The sequence below is a fragment of the Hipposideros armiger genome, unplaced genomic scaffold, assembly GCF_001890085.2.
Source record: "Hipposideros armiger isolate ML-2016 unplaced genomic scaffold, ASM189008v1 scaffold_778, whole genome shotgun sequence".
In the NCBI taxonomy this organism is placed as follows: domain Eukaryota; kingdom Metazoa; phylum Chordata; class Mammalia; order Chiroptera; family Hipposideridae; genus Hipposideros; species Hipposideros armiger.
In genome coordinates, this window is record NW_017732128.1 from 390268 (window position 1) to 397869 (window position 7602).

The 7602-nt window shown below is 33.4% G+C and overlaps 1 pseudogene; it reads left to right on the forward strand.

Annotated features, from left to right (window-relative positions):
• The window catches only part of LOC109374028 (28S ribosomal protein S22, mitochondrial pseudogene), a 7471-nt pseudogene extending 1185 nt beyond the window's left edge, over positions 1 to 6286 (forward strand).
• Positions 6287 to 7602: the final 1316 nt, after the last annotated feature.

The following is a 7602-nucleotide window of genomic DNA, read 5'->3' on the forward strand; positions in this document are numbered from 1 at the left end:
CTGGTTCGATTCCCACATGGGCCAGTGAGCTGCACCTGAGCTGAGCTGCTGTTGAGCTGCCAACAGGTGGCAGGATAGCACACCTGGTGAGAGCATGTGCTCCTACCAACAAGGTTGCCAGTTTGACTCCTGCATCGGATAGTGTGCTAAGCCCACCTGCAACTAAGATTGAACACAGCGCCTTGAACTGAGTGGGCAGCCAGATGGCACTGGACTTGGGAGCTGAGCTACCTGCGCCCTCCACAACTGAGATTGAAGGGCAACAACTTGGCTGCTCCCCTTCCCCAATTGTTTCCCTTCCCCTACTCCCCAATAAAATCTTTAAAAATAAATAAATAAATACATACATACATACATAAATAAATAATATAAGACAAATTGTGATAACATTTCTGATGCCTGGAATGCTGTTTACTGCTTTCTATTCATTTAACTTAGGGTTGATATTTGGATGGATCTTACACTCCTCTGAGGACAAAAGCCATTATTAGCCAATTAGGCTTCAGTATGTAGGTGCTTTCAGTTCTCAAATGTAAAGAAGTACATTAGAGAAATGAAAAAAGAAAAGATAAATCATAGTCATACTTTTTAAAATATTGGTTGACTTAGCAGATAGTAATTCAAAAGAAAATATTTCATCAAAATGAAATAAAATATCTTGTACTTCAAACCAAGTTTATTTATTTTGCTTCATCTTTCAGAAACAAGAACCACATGTGAAATGCAAAATGTATATAAGACTTAGATGTCTGGTGATGATCTTGCATTTTTCAAATCAGATAACTATAACTTTCTGTATTTGTAGGCATTTTTACTTAATAGTTAAACGAGGATAGCTTTACTAAATGGTTTTGGTTTTATCTTTTTTTCAACACTTCATATTTAGAGAATATTCCAAGTGCATTGTATAACCAGTGCTCTGATACATTGGTCAAAATTAATTTTCTATATGTGCTACTTCCAGAGGCAGCTACAATAGACTTTCGCCATATGTCTCCGCAAAAGAAAAGCATTAAGCTTATTGCTATTATGACAAAGCTTCCCATTATCCTAAATAACCAGTACCAATGGAAACAGGTCTTTTGTTTCAGACACTTAAACACACACACGCACACAAACAAACAAAAAAACATTTCCTTGCGGATCTGCTCTTAGCAAAGGATTTGCCAGTATTCAAACTAAAATAGTAGTACCGCACTTCTACAATTTCCAGAAGAACATATGCAAGTCTAAAAGGCTGTGAAATTTATTTTGTCCAGAAGTGAGGATGTTCTGTAATTGATATTTTATTTCAATTGAAATAAATGAAGATTGAATGGGTTATGTAGCAACTCAAAATATAAAATTATTATGTTACAGTGCTTTATTGAAAAACATTGCTACCAATTATAAGCCCTCTATGTTCCAAATTAATTACGCAAATACTTGAAGTTGCTAAAATTTTAAGTTCCTCTACTTCCAGTTATTTTTAATCATTAGGCAATACCAGCCTGTTCCCCGGGGTAAATGCTGATGATACTATTAGGCAATAGTAGGACATTCAGGAGACTTTTAGACTTAACAACTATTGATTTGCTGAAACTGGGAAGTGCTGTCACATACACCTTCACAAGTACTGGTTGCAAGCTTGAAACCAGGGCAATTATGGCTTAAAGAAGAATTTAAATTTGAAAACCGAAAAAAGATTTTTTTTTGTCCTGAATGACAAACTCTTGGGCAACACTAAATTGAATACAAAGTATGAGTGCAAAATTTAAATAAATTTTAATTCTTTCACTTTACTTCTTTCCTCAATATTTTGCCTTAGGTATACTCTCACATGGCAAATTATTTGTTATATTCAGTTCTTACAAATCAGTGCAATGTTGGAGAGTTTTAATTTGTAAGTTACCTTGTAGACTTTTTTTTAGAAATAAATCATCTTCAAAGAAGGCTGACCCCTGTAAGTATGGCTTCCCCAACAGCCTTCTCAGGTGGAGGCCTTTTTTTTCTTTAATATTCTTTTTATATGTGAGGCTTAGGCTACTAGCTCAGGGATCTCCGTGTTCCCGAGTGNAGACTTAGATGTCTGGTGATGATCTTGCATTTTTCAAATCAGATAACTATAACTTTCTGTATTTGTAGGCATTTTTACTTAATAGTTAAACGAGGATAGCTTTACTAAATGGTTTTGGTTTTATCTTTTTTTCAACACTTCATATTTAGAGAATATTCCAAGTGCATTGTATAACCAGTGCTCTGATACATTGGTCAAAATTAATTTTCTATATGTGCTACTTCCAGAGGCAGCTACAATAGACTTTCGCCATATGTCTCCGCAAAAGAAAAGCATTAAGCTTATTGCTATTATGACAAAGCTTCCCATTATCCTAAATAACCAGTACCAATGGAAACAGGTCTTTTGTTTCAGACACTTAAACACACACACGCACACAAACAAACAAAAAAACATTTCCTTGCGGATCTGCTCTTAGCAAAGGATTTGCCAGTATTCAAACTAAAATAGTAGTACCGCACTTCTACAATTTCCAGAAGAACATATGCAAGTCTAAAAGGCTGTGAAATTTATTTTGTCCAGAAGTGAGGATGTTCTGTAATTGATATTTTATTTCAATTGAAATAAATGAAGATTGAATGGGTTATGTAGCAACTCAAAATATAAAATTATTATGTTACAGTGCTTTATTGAAAAACATTGCTACCAATTATAAGCCCTCTATGTTCCAAATTAATTACGCAAATACTTGAAGTTGCTAAAATTTTAAGTTCCTCTACTTCCAGTTATTTTTAATCATTAGGCAATACCAGCCTGTTCCCCGGGGTAAATGCTGATGATACTATTAGGCAATAGTAGGACATTCAGGAGACTTTTAGACTTAACAACTATTGATTTGCTGAAACTGGGAAGTGCTGTCACATACACCTTCACAAGTACTGGTTGCAAGCTTGAAACCAGGGCAATTATGGCTTAAAGAAGAATTTAAATTTGAAAACCGAAAAAAGATTTTTTTTTGTCCTGAATGACAAACTCTTGGGCAACACTAAATTGAATACAAAGTATGAGTGCAAAATTTAAATAAATTTTAATTCTTTCACTTTACTTCTTTCCTCAATATTTTGCCTTAGGTATACTCTCACATGGCAAATTATTTGTTATATTCAGTTCTTACAAATCAGTGCAATGTTGGAGAGTTTTAATTTGTAAGTTACCTTGTAGACTTTTTTTTAGAAATAAATCATCTTCAAAGAAGGCTGACCCCTGTAAGTATGGCTTCCCCAACAGCCTTCTCAGGTGGAGGCCTTTTTTTTCTTTAATATTCTTTTTATATGTGAGGCTTAGGCTACTAGCTCAGGGATCTCCGTGTTCCCGAGTGCCATTTACAGATCAAACCTTCTGTGCCCTTTTTTAAGCACCCTTGTTCAGAAAAGATTCTTCTATCTGTTTTCATCATTATCTTCTACCTCTTTTGTGCCATCAGTTATTGACATGCCCTCATTAATAGAGAACATTAGAATATGATTCCACTTCCCTTTCTCCATTCTCATTTCTGTCTCCTCGTTTGTGTTTGGAGCTTCTGGTTTCCTGTTTTGCAGTCCACGATTTTATGATGGTCATCCCCAGTTTTCACTCTATGTTGAAGATAAAGGCATGGCCAGGAGCCTGCAACTGGTATGCTCTGTGATGCTGTGGTCAGTAATGGTCTTTCCTCTTGTTATAAGGGTTCACTTACATGTCAGAGCCTTTCATTGGGACTTTCAAATGTTAGGCCTCCTCCATTTGTCAAAGTAGCATATATCCGGATATCAATACATTAGCAGGAAATAAATACATTAGAGAAAATAAATGGAAACTTTGGCTCTTCGGCATGTAATTTTTTTTTTTTTAGCCTTCCAGCCCCCACACTTGATCTCTGCTCTGCCTGGCTTTCTCATTCAAGAGCTTCTCTGGATTTATCTTAATGGAGACCCGCTTCAGGTTTTCTCAAGGAGAAAGGGGAGCTTCAATTTTGTAGCTTCTCAGATTGAAGGAAGGAATTTAGCATGGTAATTACTTTACATTCAGATTTTTACCCAAACCTCTTGTTTTATCCCATGAGTCATCCCAATTTTCAATTATGATTGCTGACTTTAACTTCTCAGGGCCCTATGAGGTGAATTCAAATAGTTCTTTTTTTTTCTTTTGGCAATTATAGTCGACATGCAATATTATATTAGTTTCAGGTGTACAACATAGTGATTACATATTTATATAGCTTATGAAGTGATCAATCCAATACGTCTAGTATCCATCNTTCTTCATATGAAGATATATTTACTAACTACATATATAATACAATACATATACATATATATATAATATAGTTATAATAGTTATATAGTTAAATAGATATATATTTATATATATATATATATATATATATATATATATATATATATATATATATATATAATGAATGCCTGGTGTTATGAGTTGCTAAGTTTGCAGTGACATTTTATATATATATATATATATATATGTGTGTGTGTAATGAAAGAGCTTAATGCTAACTAAACTCAGACCCACACCCACACACATTTCTCTTGAACTATCACTCCATATAGATTCTAAACATTTATTTATCATTAATTCTACATTTCTATTTCATAAACAATCAAAAGAAGTCAGATAGGATAATTGTATGTCTTTTTAGACAGATTTCAACCAATTCAGAGGATTAATTTACTTCTACTTTCAAATCGTTTATGCAAAAAATAGTTTTCACTTAGGCTAACCAAATGTTAGCTTTTATGACAATGTTAAAAGTTAATAGCCACAAATAATTTAAAAGGTATAATATAAAGTATTGATATAGGTGTGGTATGTCTTTCCTTATACTGCTAGTTATATATTATTAGAAGAAAAGGATGAGTAGTAAGTTATAACTTTTCCAATAAAGATAATTTTGCCATTATTTTAGGAAGACAGCTATGTGTAGGCAAGCAATTCAAAATAACTTGTCTATTAAAGGAGCACTGGTTATGACACGGCATTTTTCATTAGTGATACAAGCCATTTAAGCAGAGTTAGTATGATATCAGTGCTTACTTTCTTACATTACTCAATCAAATTTTTGAATTTCCCATTTATACACTCACATAAAAAAGACAGCAAGTTGTTTTTAGGCAGAGTACTTGTTAAACAAGTTCTTTATTGAATTTCCACGTGATTCCTTGTGAAGCCAGTACTGCAAGAAAGAGAATGACTTTTTAAAAAATCTATTTGCTTGCTCATGTTTTGAACTCTAGCCAATTTCTAAAGTAATACCAAATGTCCTTTTGTCTCACCAACTTAAAGTTCTGAATTTCCCATATTTTTTTTCAAAACTCTACATTCAATGAGTTGCAAAGTAGGGTGTATCTGATATGTCTACAAAGAAAACTGCCTCAATGAAAACCTTAAAATATAAAAATATTTATACTAGCTAAAGAAATGTGTTTTTACCTTTTCCTCTGTTGATAGATGCACTAATAATTAATATACACATTCGCATTTTACTTGACTTTTTAAAATGAATCTTTTCATTTTATTTTTTTTTTGTATTTTGCTTTTGTATGAAGCATAATAAGTTGTTATGCTGATAAACGTATGTCAAAATTTCCAATTTTTAGTAGTTAATACTCAGGCTATCACTTTGTTCATGACCAAAAAAAAAAAAAGTTGAATTTTGGTTAGTACCAAAAATATTCAAAATATCTTTTATTCCACCTTCTGAAATTCTATAATTTAAGCTTTTTCCTATGTCTTAAATAATTTTTTGGTGTTGATATTCATTTAGAAATTCTAATAACATACAAATGGCACTGGACTCATTTTTTGGAATAAGCTAACACCTCAAGCTTAATACAAGGAACTCTTCAGCAAACATTTCCTCTGGACACAGAGCAAAGGAAGAAATCCATTCATTTGTTCAACAAAGGCCAGACACTGAGCTAGTACAGCTGAACAACTGCAAATCAGAAAAGACAAACACTTGGTTTTTATGGAGCTTGTGCCCAAGTTGGGCAGATACCATAAACAGGAAATATGCTTATGTCAAATGGGAATAATTGCCATGAGAAACAACAAATAAGAGTAAAGGAACAGAAAGTGANGGCCAGTCAGCTCAAGAGGCCCAGAAGCAGGATGCTGGGGGATTACATTTAATTAAGGTTTTTGCAAAACACAGAAGCACAGAAAGGAACATATACAGAATTAAGACTACAAGCTTACCAAGAAGCATTCATTAGCCATTCTGCAGCTTCCTGAAAATATTTTAAAAACAAATTTCACTAAACACTAAAAATAAATAAATATGTAATAAATAACTCACTTTAGTTATGGATTCATTTCTTACTAAAACCATGACTCATCGCTTATACTTCAAGACACCCTCAATCAATTGAAACATTATGTCACAGACTCATCAATTCCAGATGCTAAAGATGCCACTTGTAATAAAAAGAAAAATAAAACTTTATTATCCTGATCATCATTCTTTCATTTCATAAAACAGACATCATCTGCAACCCAAGGCTATTTGTACATTTTACAGAGTATCATATAAAGTATATTTAATATATCCAAACAATCTCTATATTACTCTCCCTAATAGGACACATTTCTCATTAAAATGATTTAAATGGAATGCACATTCTATACAAAAAAAAATCAGGAGTACTTCACTTTAAATATTTATAAAATGAAAAAGTAAAAGTTTTCAGATCTGGAATGTGGATTGTTAAAAAATTATATCCCTGTGCGTTCTGTTTCCCTCACCATTAGGCTCTAGGATCTATCGTTTTATAGCCAGAAGCCAACCTCAGCAATGAATCAGGTTTAAAATCCAGAAGCCCTGAAAATAATTCCAAATGGCAGCTTCATCAGAAAGATCAAGATATGTTTGTTACAGCCATTGGGAACAAGAGAAAAGCAAGTTCTCAAGCTGAGAAAAGAGATAAAGCAACATATTTGCCATGGATTCTTTCAGTTTCCCCTAGGAGAGAATAAGTACTCTAAGCTACCCCTTTCTGGTGCGTTTTTATGGGAAGAAGTACAAATAGAGTATACCCAGGAAAAGCCTGTGTAAAGTGACAGGAATTGAACTTATGTTACACTTAGGGCACTCTCATTCCTCACTTAGGGCACTTCAAGCGAAAAACTGACAAGTGAGAGCACGTCTTTGTTAGGATATAAAAATCCAATGTAATGACAAAAAAAGAAACTTGCAGTATTTGCCTTACTTGAAGCAGGACTTTTTGAACATGAAAGATGAAAATTTTAGCTGAGACCTGGGTTCTTAACTATTCTTGGAGATTGTAAAATGTGAGCTAACATCATTCCATGCAATTGCCTAGCTTGAAATAAAGAGCTTCTAAGGAGAGTTTAGGGACAGTGAAGTATACACGTAATTAATAATCTCCCAGATGTCAGTACAGATAGCGGCCTAAGGTATGAAATTTAATGATTTAAGAAATATAACACAAAGATAGTCATGAATTGATAATCATTAAAACAAAATTACTAGGGTAACACTTCCCTTAAGTCAGGATTATGAAGACAACCACAGAGAATATATTTTCTAG